Source organism: Choloepus didactylus, chromosome 8, assembly GCF_015220235.1.
Source record: "Choloepus didactylus isolate mChoDid1 chromosome 8, mChoDid1.pri, whole genome shotgun sequence".
Lineage (NCBI taxonomy): Eukaryota > Metazoa > Chordata > Mammalia > Pilosa > Megalonychidae > Choloepus > Choloepus didactylus.
Genome location: NC_051314.1, coordinates 110484329 through 110498224, shown reverse-complemented (window position 1 = coordinate 110498224; position 13896 = coordinate 110484329). Strand labels below are relative to the sequence as shown.

At 35.9% G+C, this 13896-nt stretch overlaps 1 protein-coding gene across 1 annotated transcript in view; it reads left to right on the top strand.

Annotated features, from left to right (window-relative positions):
- The window catches only part of ETNK1 (ethanolamine kinase 1), a 109943-nt gene that overhangs the window by 49293 nt on the left and 46754 nt on the right, over window positions 1-13896 (top strand). The gene's annotated exons all lie outside the window — the stretch shown is intronic.

Here is a 13896-nt window from a genome sequence, read left to right as displayed (position 1 = left end):
TTTAATTTTTCATTATTCAGTATATTATCCTTTATAGAAGAATGATGTCTTGAATATGTTTGATCACTTTTCCAAAATGCTTTTTTTAAAAAAAATTCTCTTTCTGCTCGTAAACTCTAGCAAATGGGCTTGATTAGAAAACAGTAAGTTTATAAGTTAAAACAGTAGTTCTCAAACATTTTTGTCTCAGGACCTCTACAGCTCTTAAAAGTTATTAAGGACTCTAAAGAGCATTTGTTTATGTGGGTTACATTTTTCAATATTTGCCATATTAGGAATTAAAACAAAATTTTAGAACACAAGGATATCAAGCACACCTTCCATTACCTGTCAGAGTGATGACATCATCAGGGGTTATGTATCCTCTGGAAAACTGTGTTGTATATTTGTGAGAGAATGAGTGTGAAGAAAGACAAATAATGTCCTGTGAAAAGTTTTAACTTTGCAAACCTCCTGAAAGGGTCTTGGGTCTCCAAGGGTTCCTGGATCATACTTTAATAACTTTTAAGTTAATGCACTGATAAAAATAGAATGGACCAGTATCATCTACCTATTTTAAACCTGTATCATATAACATTTAAACATATGTTGGCATAGATCTAATTCAAACCTTAGTTTTTAGCTGCCATATATATATGTATATATATATGTATAGTCTCTTATTTACAGTGACTTTGTAAGCTTGCTCTTTGGGTCAGATTTTTTGTAGTCTTTAGGCTTGCAAATATATATATATATGTTTATTTATAAATTCTTAATCTTGTTCAAAAAGGTTGAGAAACACCTATATAACCGGATTGAAAGTGAACAGTTAAATAAATTAGGCTATTGGCGAAGCTAGGGTAAGATTCAGATACAAAAATACATTCCATAAGGTTCCTAAAGAAGGATCACATGAGATTCCTAATAACTAACTAAAGCAGAAAGGAATACGTTAGTTTTAAGAGTCAGTGCCAAAAGATTTAAGAAAAAAGTTGCTTAAGGCAAATACCATTTTTACTGATCTAATAGTCTCAGCTGCTCACGTTTTCATGCATTAAATATACAGTTTTTATTTTTTAAATTCAGTGTTTTTGAGATATATATTCCCATACCCTACAGTTATCCATAGTGTGCAATCAGCTGTTCATAGTAACATTATATAATTGTGCATCCATCACCAAAATCAGTTTTTGAACATTTTCATTACTCCAAAAAACATGCATTATATATTGATACTGATAAACTGCCTTTCATACACCAAATTTAAACTTTTACGTATCAGTAGAACTGCTGTCAGTCGGAAGTTCAGATTCTTTTGTTCTGTATTCACATGATGGAAATTTGATGCTGGGCCGTTTTTTTCTCTTTCACTGGTGATAGTAGAAAGTTATGGAATCAGAAGCCAGGATGAAATTCTGTATTAGGCAGTATGTTTCTGTCTTTAAGAGTACACTATGGAGTCAGGCTGCCTCACCTTTCTGAGCTATGTGAGTTTGTGCATATCACTTAAACATTCTGTGCTTAAATTTGTTAATATATGCAAAACACTTAAAACAGGGCCTGTTATAACTTTTATAATTAATATTTTTTAAAGACTTGTCATATGTTACCAGGCTTCTGCATAGTTTTCAGTAACTTGGATGCTAACTAAAAAAAGTATTAAAATGTTACATAGGCAAATTATCATGGATATTACTAATGCATTGGCCTTGTTATGCTTTTAGAAGCATATTTTTTTGAATTTTAAAATCCAAACAAACTTTTTTGCTTTGGGGAGCTATTTACTACTATAGCATATTATAGCATTCTTGAGATGTATAAAAGCAGCATATGGATGTGGCATAGCAAATTTTTATTGGCAGTATTGGCAATACCTCACCCCACCCCTTTTAAGATAGACAACTTCCTTCTGAAACTGAATGAGAAATCAGAAATCTCCCCATCTAAAAAATGTGGAGTGATTACTAACCATTTGCAGGTCCTGATTTATTTTTATCATTTTTTGGTTTTAGTTTTGTTTTGACTTCCTTGAAGAGACTGTTTTACATTAAAAATAAAAGATTTTTTGGTTTTACTAATACTAAAAACAGTTAGTAAAGAGTATATTAAAATTCTATTAAGAAGTGCCAGGCTTATATGATAAGAAAAGACTGGGGAAATAACAAGTTTAAGTGATGAGGATGGTGGCTAATACTGATATAGCACTTAATATGAGCCAGGTCCTATTCTAAATACCTTACACATTAATAAATTCAACCCACAACAACTCTCCAAGGCAGGTAATATTATTATTCCATTTCATAGATGATAATATTAAGATACAAAGATATTAATTTGCCTAAGACCATAAGGCTAGTAAAAGTACATGCCAAAAGAATACTAATAATAAAGTAACTGAAACTTTCTACTCGCTAGGAAACGAAAATAAACTGTAAAGGAAAATAGTAATACCTTTGTTAGATCTATTATGAAAAAATAACCGATTATGAAAATGTATAGATTTAAAGTGAAAAAACTCAAAGAATAAATGAAGACTTTTTCCTGTTGATTTCTAACTTATATAATTAAATAATCATTAGTCCTACTATATAGATTTTCTTTTTCAATAGGATAGTTTTCATAATTGATCTTTTTAAATAACTTGAAGTAGAAGGAATAGAATAATTATGGTTTTTGATCATGAGTACTGATGTTTTGTAAAAGCTCACATTGCAGGTTTTACATGTTCACATTAAATGCCTTTGTCTATATTTTAGTTAGGTCTGCTCATTTAGAATATAAGTGATAGTAGTGTAAGCATATACACACTTTATAAGAAGAAAATATACTGCTAGAAACCGAACATCAATTCTTTCAGTAGAATTCTAGTACAATTGGCTTGCAATAAGTGATATATTGACTTGACCCATGGTTTTGAAGAAGGGAAGCCGAGTAGGGGCTAAGAAAGGAGGTGAAAGGAGATAACAGTGTGGAATCTGATAGGATATGGTTAGTTGACATTGTAAGTAGTGATATTTGCTATTTAATTTTTTCCAGATTGTGTCAGTTCTCATATGGCGTACTTAAATTTATAGCAGATTTTTAGAATCATTACAAAATAAAATACCAAAAGAAAGCTAATTGAGGGGAAGACGCATTTGAATTGATAAAATATACGAGTTACGAATGGTTTTTAAAGAGAAATATGTTTTTATTTTCATCAAATATGTACAGTGGAATACTTTTTAAATGTCAAAGAGGCAATTGAATTGATGGTTTTGGAAGAGATCTGGGCTACAGGTATAAATTTGGGATGATATGCATATTTAGCTTTATTCCTTAAAATGGATTTTGTATCGCTATGATAAAACTAAAATATTTGATTTATTAATTAATAGAGACTTATTACCTGTTAGTTTAGATGGATGCCACATTTTGAACCTTGTTATGAGCTTTAATGTTTGAATATAGTCATGAACTCTCAGGAAACTTGATTGTTAGGTCAGCCGTAATACACAGTCAACAAGCTGGCTGATTGATCATGGCTTTAGTAAATAGTGATTGAGCCTTAGATCAAAGTCCACAGCACTCTTGCTTTGGCTTATTAAACCATAGGTTCATGCCTATATTATGGTTATGATCAAAAGTAACGGCTTTGAATATAAAAAGCATGAGAATATGCTTATATTTGATTTAGTCTGGAGGTGGAAAAATAATTCAAACAGCCCCTGCTCTCCTGGTAATTTACAGTCTGTAACAGACAATAACCTTTTAAAAAATAAACTAAATATTACACAGAAATGAACAAAGGTTTTCCAGAAAGGTATAGGTAGTTTACTGTGGGTACTCTTGGGAAATTAGGCAGTGTTTCCCTGAGATGGCATTTGAATATGTCTTTGAAGGATGAGGCGGAGCACTGCAGCTGAGAGAATGGGATAAATAAAGGCATTGAATTCAGTTGCACTAAGTTAATGCTTAACTAGTAATTCCACTTACAGAAAATTATCATGATCTGTTTTATTTGAACTTTTCTGTAGCAATCAAGTATTGCAGAGACCTTCAGAATTTTTCTTTTTTTAATTCAAAGGTGTTTAGGAATTATATTCTCAATTTTCTTATCAAGGATTTCTCAGAAGACGTCTCTTGTAGGGAATTCTGGATGAAGTTTAATTAAAATTCACCCAGCAACAGGCATAATGGAAGAAATGCAATTTAAAATGAATTATTGCACATTTATCAAAAAGCACAACTAAAAAACATTGAGTTCCAGGGCTTATGGTACTGTAGTAGAACTGGTACATTGTGGTTTGCATGTAAAATTGGTAATATTCCCTTTTGGAAATTAGTAGGACAATATAGTGATTCAGAGAGGAAAGCTATATGCTAGAAGATATTTCTGGCAGTAACAATTAGAAATCTCTATGTTCAAATATAGCAAAGGTATATCAACACCAAGGAGTAATATGCTACTATTGAATTGATACTTTTGAAAATTGTCTAAAAGCATACAAAATAATGGATGCAGGATTAATAGGAAAAAAAAATCAGAACATAAAGAAAGCTTTACTGTAGCTACAGTCAGGCAATGATTTGCTTATGTAAGAACTTAGAATATGTAAAAATGAAATAAACTGTTGGGTGGTAGGATTAGGAATTATTTTCCAGTTTCAAAAAATTCCTGTTATTGTTATAATACTCTTTATTTTTTAAAGCCCCAACAGGAGAAGCAATTAGTGAGTATTAGCAGATATTTGAGGAAAATCTCAGAAGACTTGAGATTTTTACACATTTGGCTTTATTAAATATAGGATTTTAACTTAATGTTAGTGCAGTAAAACATCACTTATTGAGACTAGTTAGAAGAAGGCGCAATCTATGACAGCAAAAATCAGACATCTTTATTTTAAGTAAATTTTTATTACCTTTCAGATATAGAACTTAAAGTTTATTTTAAAGTTTAAATTAAAGCTTTTTAGATAATGCTAAATTACCTTAATAAAGGGATTTTTTTTTTTTTTTTTTTTTTTTTTTTTTTTTTTTTCTTTTTTTTTTTTTTTTTTTAATCATTTTATTGAGATATATTCACATACCACGCAGTCATACAAAACAAATTGTACTTTCGATTGTTTACAGTACCATTACATAGTTGTACATTCATCACCTAAATCAATCCCTGACACCTTCATTAGCACACACACAAAAATAACAAGAATAATAATTAGAGTGAAAAAGAGCAATTGAAGTAAAAAAGAACACTGGGTACCTTTGTCTGTTTGTTTCCTTCCCCTACTTTTCTACACATCCATCCATAAACTAGACAAAGTGATGTTTGGTCCTTATGGCTTTCCCAATCCCATTGTCACCCCTCATAAGCTACATTTTTATACAACTGTCTTCGAGATTCATGGGTTCTGGGTTGTAGTTTGATAGTTTCAGGTATCCACCACCAGCTACCCCAATTCTTTAGAACCTAAAAAGGGTTGTCTAAATTGTGCATAAGAGTGCCCACCAGAGTGACCTCTCGGCTCCTTTTGGAATCTCTCTGCCACTGAAGCTTATTTCATTTCCTTTCACATCCCCCTTTTGGTCAAGAAGATGTTCTCCGTCCCACGGTGCCAGGTCTACATTCCTCCCTGGGAGTCATATTCCACGTTGCCAGGGAGATTCACTTCCCTGGGTGTCTGATCCCACGTAGGGGGGAGGGCAGTGATTTCACCTTTCAAGTTGGCTTAGCCAGAGAGAGAGGGCCACATCTGAGCAACAAAGAGGCATTCAGGAGGAGACTCTTAGGCACAAATACAGGGAGGCCTAGCCTCTCCTTTGCAGCAACCGTCTTCCCAAGGGTAAAACTTATGGTAGAGGGCTCAACCCATCAAACCACCAGTCCCCTATGTCTGTGGTCATGTTAGCAACCATGGAGGTGGGGTAGGCGAATACCCCTGCATTCTCCACAGGCTCCTCAAGGGGGCACTACATCTTTTTTTTTTTTTTTTTTTTTTTTTTAACTTTCCCTTCTTTTTTCAAATCACCTGTATGAAAAAAAAAGTTAAAAAGAAAACAAACATACAATAAAAGAGCATTTCAAAGAGACCATAGCAAGGGAGTAAGAAAAAGACAACTAACCTAAGATAACTGCTTAACTTCCAACATGTTCCTACTTTACCCCAAGAAAGTTACATAATATAGCAACATTTCAGTGATCTTGTTCTTACTACAACCATCAGAAATTAACAGACCATAGTCATTTCTGGGCATCCCCAGAACGTTAAATAGCTTATCTGTTCTTCTTGGATTATTGTTCCCCCTTCCTTAATTGCTCTCTACTGCTAGTTCCCCTACATTCTACATTATAAACCATTTGTTTTACATTTTTCAAAGTTCACATTAGTGGTAGCATATAATATTTCTCTTTTTGTGCCTGGCTTATTTCGCTCAGCATTATGTCTTCAAGGTTCATCCATGTTGTCATATGTTTCACGAGATCGTTCCTTCTTACTGCCGCGTAGTATTCCATCGTGTGTATATACCACATTTTATTTATCCACTCATCTGTTGAAGGACATTTGGGTTGTTTCCATCTCTTGGCAATTGTGAATAATGCTGCTATGAACATTGGCGTGCAGATATCTGTTCGTGTCACTGCTTTCCGATCTTCCGGGTATATACCGAGGAGTGCAATCGCTGGATCGAATGGTAGCTCTATATCTAGTTTTCTAAGGAACTGCCAGACTGACTTCCAGAGTGGCTGAACCATTATACAGTCCCACCAACAATGAATAAGAGTTCCAATTTCTCCACATCCCCTCCAGCATTTGTAGTTTCCTGTTTGTTTAATGGCAGCCATTCTAACCGGTGTTAGATGGTATCTCATTGTGGTCTTAATTTGCATCTCTCTAATAGCTAGTGAAGCTGAACATTTTTTCATGTGTTTCTTGGTCATTTGTATTTCCTCTTCAGAGAACTGTCTTTTCATATCTTTTGCCCATTTTATAATTGGGCTGTCTGTACTATTGTCGTTGAGTTGTAGGATTTCTTTGTATATGCAAGATATCAGTCTTTTGTCAGATACATGGTTTCCAAAAATTTTTTCCCATTGAGTTGGCTGCCTCTTTACCTTTTTGAGAAATTCCTTTGAGGTGCAGAAACTTCTAAGCTTGAGGAGTTCCCATTTATCTATTTTCTCTTTTGTTGCTTGTGCTTTGGGTGTAAAGTCTAGGAAGTGGCCTCCTAATACAAGGTCTTGAAGATGTTTTCCTACATTATCTTCTAGGAGTTTTATGGTACTTTCTTTTATATTGAGATCTTTGGTCCATTTTGAGTTAATTTTTGTGTAGGGGGTGGGGTAGGGGTCCTCTTTCATTCTTTTGGATATGGATATCCAACTCTCCCAGCCCCATTTGTTGAAAAGACCATTATGGCTCAGTTCGGTGACTTTGGGGGCCTTATCAAAGATCAGTCGGCCATAGATCTGAGGGTCTATCTGTGAATTCTCAATTCGATTCCATTGATCTATATGTCTATCTTTGTGCCAGTACCATGCTGTCTTGGCAACTGTGGCTTTATAATAAGCTTCAAAGTCAGGGAGTGTAAGTCCTCCCACTTCGTTTTTCTTTTTTAGAGTGTCTTTAGCAATTCGAGGCATCTTCCCTTTCCAAATAAATTTGATAACTAGCTTTTCCAAGTCTGCAAAGTAGGTTGTTGGAATTTTGATTGGGATTGCATTGAATCTGTAGATGAGTTTGGGTAGAATTGACATCTTAATGACATTTAGCCTTCCTATCCATGAACATGGAATATTTTTCCATCTTTTAAGGTCCCCTTCTATTTCTTTTAGTAGAGTTATGTAGTTTTCTTTGTATAGGTCTTTTACATCTTTGGTTAAGTTGATTCCTAGGTACTTGATTTTTTTAGTTGCTATTGAAAATGGTATCTTTTTCTTGAGTGTCTCTTCAGTTTGTTCATTTCTAGCATATAGAAACATTACTGACTTATGTGCATTAATCTTGTATCCCGCTACTTTGCTAAATTTGTTTATTAGCTCTAGTAGGTGTATCGTTGATTTCTCAGGGTTTTCTAGATATAAGATCATATCATCTGCAAACAATGACAGTTTTACTTCTTCTTTTCCAATTTGGATGCCTTTTATTTCTTTGTCTTGCCGGATTGCCCTGGCTAGCACTTCCAGCACAATGTTGAATAACAGTGGTGACAGCGGGCATCCTTGTCTTGTTCCTGATCTTAGAGGGAAGGCTTTCAGTCTCTCACCATTGAGTACTATGCTGGCTGTGGGTTTTTCATATATGCTCTTTATCATGTTGAGGAAGTTTCCTTCAATTCCTACCTTTTGAAGTGTTTTTATCAAAAAGGGATGTTGGATTTTGTCAAATGCTTTTTCAGCATCTATTGAGATGATCAATTGATTTTTCCCTTTCGAGTTTTTAATGTGCTGTAATACATTGATTGTTTTTCTGATGTTGAACCATCCTTGCATGCCTGGAACGAACCCCACTTGGTCATGGTGTATGATTTTTTTAATGTGTCTTTGGATTCGATTTGCAAGTATTTTGTTGAGGATTTTTGCATCTATATTCATTAGGGAGATTGGCCGGTAGTTTTCCTTTTTTGTAGCATCTTTGCCTGGTTTTGGTATTAGATTGATGTTAGCTTCATAAAATGAGTTAGGTAGTGTTCCATTTTTTTCAATGTTTTGAAAGAGTTTGAGTAAGATTGGTGTCAGTTCTTTCTGGAAAGTTTGGTAGAATTCCCCTGTGAAGCCATCTGGCCCTGGGCATTTATTTGTGGGAAGATTTTTGATGACTGATTGGATCTCTTTGCTTGTGATGGGTTGGTTGAGGTCTTCTATTTCTTCTCTGGTCAGTCTAGGTTGTTCATATGTTTCCAGGAAATTGTCCATTTCTTCTACATTATCCAGTTTGTTGCCATACAGTTGTTCATAATATCCTCTTATAATTTTTTTAATTTCTTCAGGATCTGCAGTTATGTCACCTTTTTCATTCATTATTTTGTTTATATGGGTCTTCTCTCTTTTTGATTTTGTCAGTCTAGCTAGGGGCTTGTCAATCTTGTTGATCTTCTCAAAGAACCAACTTTTGGTGATATTTATCCTTTCTATTGTTTTTTTGTTCTCTATGTCATTTATTTCTGCTTTAATCCTTGTTATTTCTTTTCTTCTACTTGGTTTAGGATTGGTTTGCTGTTCATTTTCTAGCTTCTTCAGTTGATCCATTAGTTCTTTGATTTTGGCTCTTTCTTCCTTTTTAATATATGCGTTTAGTGCTATAAATTTCCCCCTTAGCACTGCTTTTGCTGCATCCCATAGGTTTTGGTATGTTGTGTTCTCATTTTCATTCGTCTCTATATATTTAGCAATTTCTCTTGCTATTTCTTCTTTAACCCACTGATTGTTTAGGAGTGTGTTGTTTAACCTCCAGGTATTTGTGAATTTTCTAAGTCTCTGATGGTTATTGACTTCTAATTGTATTCCATTGTGGTCAGAGAATGTGCTTTGAATGATTTCAATCTTTTTAAATTTATTGAGGCTTGTTTTATGTCCCAGCATATGATCTATTCTGGAGAAAGTTCCGTGAGCACTAGAAAAGTATGTGTATCCTGGTGATTTGGGATGTAATGTCCTGTAGATGTCTGTTAAATCTAATTCATTTATCAGATTGTTTAGGTTTTCAATTTCCTTATTGGTCTTCTGTCTGGTTGATCTATCTATAGGAGAGAGTGATGTGTTGAAGTCTCCCACAATTATTGTGGAAACATCAATTGCTTCCTTTAGTTTTGCCAATGTTTCTCTCATGTATTTTGTGGCACCTTGATTGGGTGCATAGACATTTACGATTGTTATTTCTTCTTGCTGAATTGCCCCTTTTATTAGTATGTAGTGGCCTTCTTTGTCTCTCAAAACATCCCTGCATTTGAAGTCTATTTTATCTGAGATTAATATTGCTACACCTGCTTTCTTTTGGCTGTAGCTTGCATGAAATATTTTTTTCCATCCTTTCACTTTCAATTTCTTTGTGTCCCTGTGTCTAAGATGAGTCTCTTGTATGCAACATATTGATGGTTCATTTTTTTTGATCCATTCTGCGAATCTATATCTTTTAATTGGGGAGTTTAATCCATTTACATTCAACGTTAAAACCGTGAAGGCATTTCTTGAATCGGCCATCTTATCCTTTGGATTATGTTTGCCATATTTTTCCCTCTCTCTATTAATATCCTTTATTGTACCCATACCGAATCTCTTTAGTACTGAACCTTTCTCCAAGTCTCTCTGTCCTGTCTTTGTTTCTCTGTCTGTAGGGCTCCCTTTAGTATCTCCAGTAGGGCAGGTCTCTTGTTAGCAAATTCTCTCAGCATTTCTTTGTCTGTGAAAAATTTAAGCTCTCCCTCAAATTTGAAGGAGAGCTTTGCTGGATAAAGTATTCTTGGCTGGAAATTCCTCTCTCTCAGAATTTTAAATATATCGTGCCATTGCCTTCTCGCCTCCATGGTGGCTGCTGAGTAGTCACTACTTAGTCTTATGCTGTTTCCTTTGTATGTGGTGAATTGCTTTTCTCTTGCTGCTTTCAGAACTTGCTCCTTCTCTTCTATGTTTGACAGTGTGATCAGTATATGTCTCGGAGTGGGTTTTTTTGGATTTATTCTATTTGGAGTTCGCTGAGCATTTATGATTTGTGTATTTATGTTGTTTAGAAGATTTGGGAAGTTTTCCCCAACAATTTCTTTGAATACTCTTCCTAGACCTTTATCCTTTTCTTCCCCTTCTGGGACACCAATGAGTCTTATATTCGGACGTTTCATATTATCTATCATATCCCTGAGGTCCATTTCGAGTTTTTCAATTTTTTTCCCCATTCTTTCTTTTATGCTTTCATTTTCCATTCTGTCATCTTCCAGGTCACTGATTCGTTGTTCAACTTCCTCTAGTCTTGTACTATGAGTGTCCAGAATCTTTTTAATTTGGTCAACAGTTTCTTTAATTTCCATAAGATCATCCATTTTTTTATTTAGTCTTGCAATGTCTTCTTTATGCTCTTCTAGGGTCTTCTTGATTTCCTTCATATCCCGTACTAGGGTCTCATTGTTCATCTTTAGTTCTTTGAGTAGCTGCTCTAGGTGTGTCTCTTCTGGTCTTTTGATTTGGGTACTTGGGCTTGGGTTATCCATATCGTCTGGTTTTTTCATATGCTTTATAATTTTCTGTTGTTTTTGGCCTCGTGGCATTTGCTGTCCTTGATAGGGTTCTTTTAGGGTTTGTAGACCAGTTGAAGTCCTTATCTCTAATTTATCAGATCTACAGCTTCGTGGAGTACACTTTCTCTAACTAACCAGCAGGTGGCGTCCACGAGCCACCTGTTCTCCACAAGCCAGATCTCCCCCGCTTAGCCTTTTTGGTGAGTGGGGGAGTGAGTCTTGTGGGGCCCAATTGGTGTCCCAAGCTTGCGTGTGTAGTTGGTGTTGCCTGCCCTGTATGTGGGGCGTGTTTCTGGGCAGTCGGGGAGGGGGGGTGGCCCTAACAATCAAATCTCCCTGATGATCCTAGAGTTTTAAAGCTACTGCAATAGTCTAATCCTTCAGTTCAGTCCTGCCACAGTTTGTCTCTGCCACTGACCCACAAGTCTTTGGTATTGGCGTATGGCTCCTGAGACTTGCAAGTGGGCCCCTCTTCCAGGCTGTGCACCCCGGGTCCTCTGTTGAGGGATGACTGTGCTATGTCACAGGTGAGTGCCGTCCCCCCAGGGCAGTTCTGGGCTGCTGGGCTGTGTTGGGAGGCTCCCAGTCTGCTCAAATGATGGCTGAATGGGGCTCTGTTAATTCACACTGCTCCCCCTTCCCAGCTCTGGGACATTCAGCTGAGGTTGCAGGGAAGGCTAATGTCCACGCCCAGTTTTGTGGTGTGTGCCTGTTATTTGAAGCACTTCCGTCACACTGGGTTGTCTGGGGCAGCTCTGGGCTATGGGGCTGGCGATGGGCAGGAGTGTTTCCTGTCCACCAGGATGGTGGCTGTGAGCGGACGCCCCCCTTTTCTTGGGAAGTTGTGTTGTTTAGTGAATTTTCTCAGCCACTGGATTATTGCCTTTTGTCTCAGAGCTCTCTTAGTTCTGCTCTTGACTTGACGTGCCCAAATTTCAATTCTTTGAAGCTTTCTGTATTGAGCTTCTTAGAGTAATTGTTTTAGAAAAAGCAAAAAGGATTTAAAAAAAAAAAAAAAAAAAAAAAAACGGCCCTCCTCAGAGATCTAATGGGTTATTGAAATGCTAATAGACAAAGCAACCAGGGCCATTAAGGAAAGGTGCCCTGGGCAGAGAGATCAGCCTTGCTTCGGGATTTGCATATGCGCCTCAAGGCCTGATCTCCACCCTTCCCCTTTCTGTGTTCACCAGAACTCCAAAAATCCTCTGCTTTTACTTTGGAGCTTCTCGTGTTGTTTTCCTTCTATGCCCGTCTCCTCTCTGCTGGGCTGGCTGCTCTCAGAGTCTCTGGTGTCTGGCCTCAGTCTATCTATGGTTGGAGTTTGAATCAGTAGAATGAGTTTCCGATGAGAGCAGCCACTGCAATTCTCCCTTCTCCTTCCTGGAGCTGACAGCCCCTCCTCCCCCGGGACTGAGCCTGGCAGGGAGGGGCGCGGGTCCCCTGGCCGCAAAAACTTACAGATTTCGCTGATCTCAGCAGTTCCACGTTTTCATGAGTGTTGTATGAAGTATGCCCAAAGACAGATTGCTCTGTGGTGTCCAGTCCACGCAGTTCCTGGCTTTTTACCTACTTTCCTGGAGGAGTAACTAAAACATACAGCTCACCAGTCTGCCATCTTGCCCCGCCTCCCAGACTGTTTTCCAGCGTCGACAAACGTTTCTTGAGTATCAACTGGGAGCCAGGTCCTAGTCTAAGTGCTGAAGCTACCAATAAAGGGATTTTTTTAAATGTTTTTTCCCTGTTGTATACAGAATTTACTGATAGAAAACAATTGAAGTGCTCTTATCAAAGCTTCTTAAAAATTATTAATTTTCTTAATAAAGCTTTTCTTCACAAATCATTTTTTGTCCAAGCTCCATTTATCAAAAATTTTAGATGAGTTTGGAATTATATAATTAGTACTTACTTAATTTTATTTAATTTTTTAACCTCTTTAACCAAGCCTTGATTTAAGTATATAGATTCTATACTTTCAATTGAACTGTAATTGTTATTTCCATGAGAAAATTTGTATTGTAAATAAATTGACTTCCTTTCTGTGTAAATTTTGCTATATTAAAGAAAAAAAAGGCAAATAATTTTGAGAGCTGTAGAAATTGGCCTGAATTCTAGACTTTGAGAAGAGACTTAAACAAAACATGACTTTCTTATCAGTGAACAGGCAGTGTTTCAAATGGATAGTCATTTTGTTTTTGTATAGTAAGGCATTAATTTTGTTACAATTTTTATGATATGAGACTCAAAAAATCCACGATTGACTTGAATCTACCTGAGAAGTAGCCTAATGGGAAAATCCTGGGTTTATCATGAATTTCTAAATGTACCCTGAGTCTGTTGCCAAGATGACTCTAATTCATCAAATGTCTGTTAAATACATCCTTGAAGTGCTGAGTGCTAGAATACATAGAATAAGGCATTGTCTTTGCCCTTTGAAGAATAATTTAGTGATAGTATATATCAATAGTATTGATAAAGCATTCTCAACTATTGCTATTATTTTTACTGCTGTTCTAATTTTGAATTATATAGGAAAATGCTATATAGCATTTAAAATAACACCCTGAATATATTTTTACCTGTTATATAAACATGATAATAACAGTTAGTATTCATTTTGCCCCTATATATTACCTAATTTTCTTTTAAAATGCACCTATAGATACTGCAGCTATCTCTATAATTTACGTATAGAAGATATTGAACATTAGC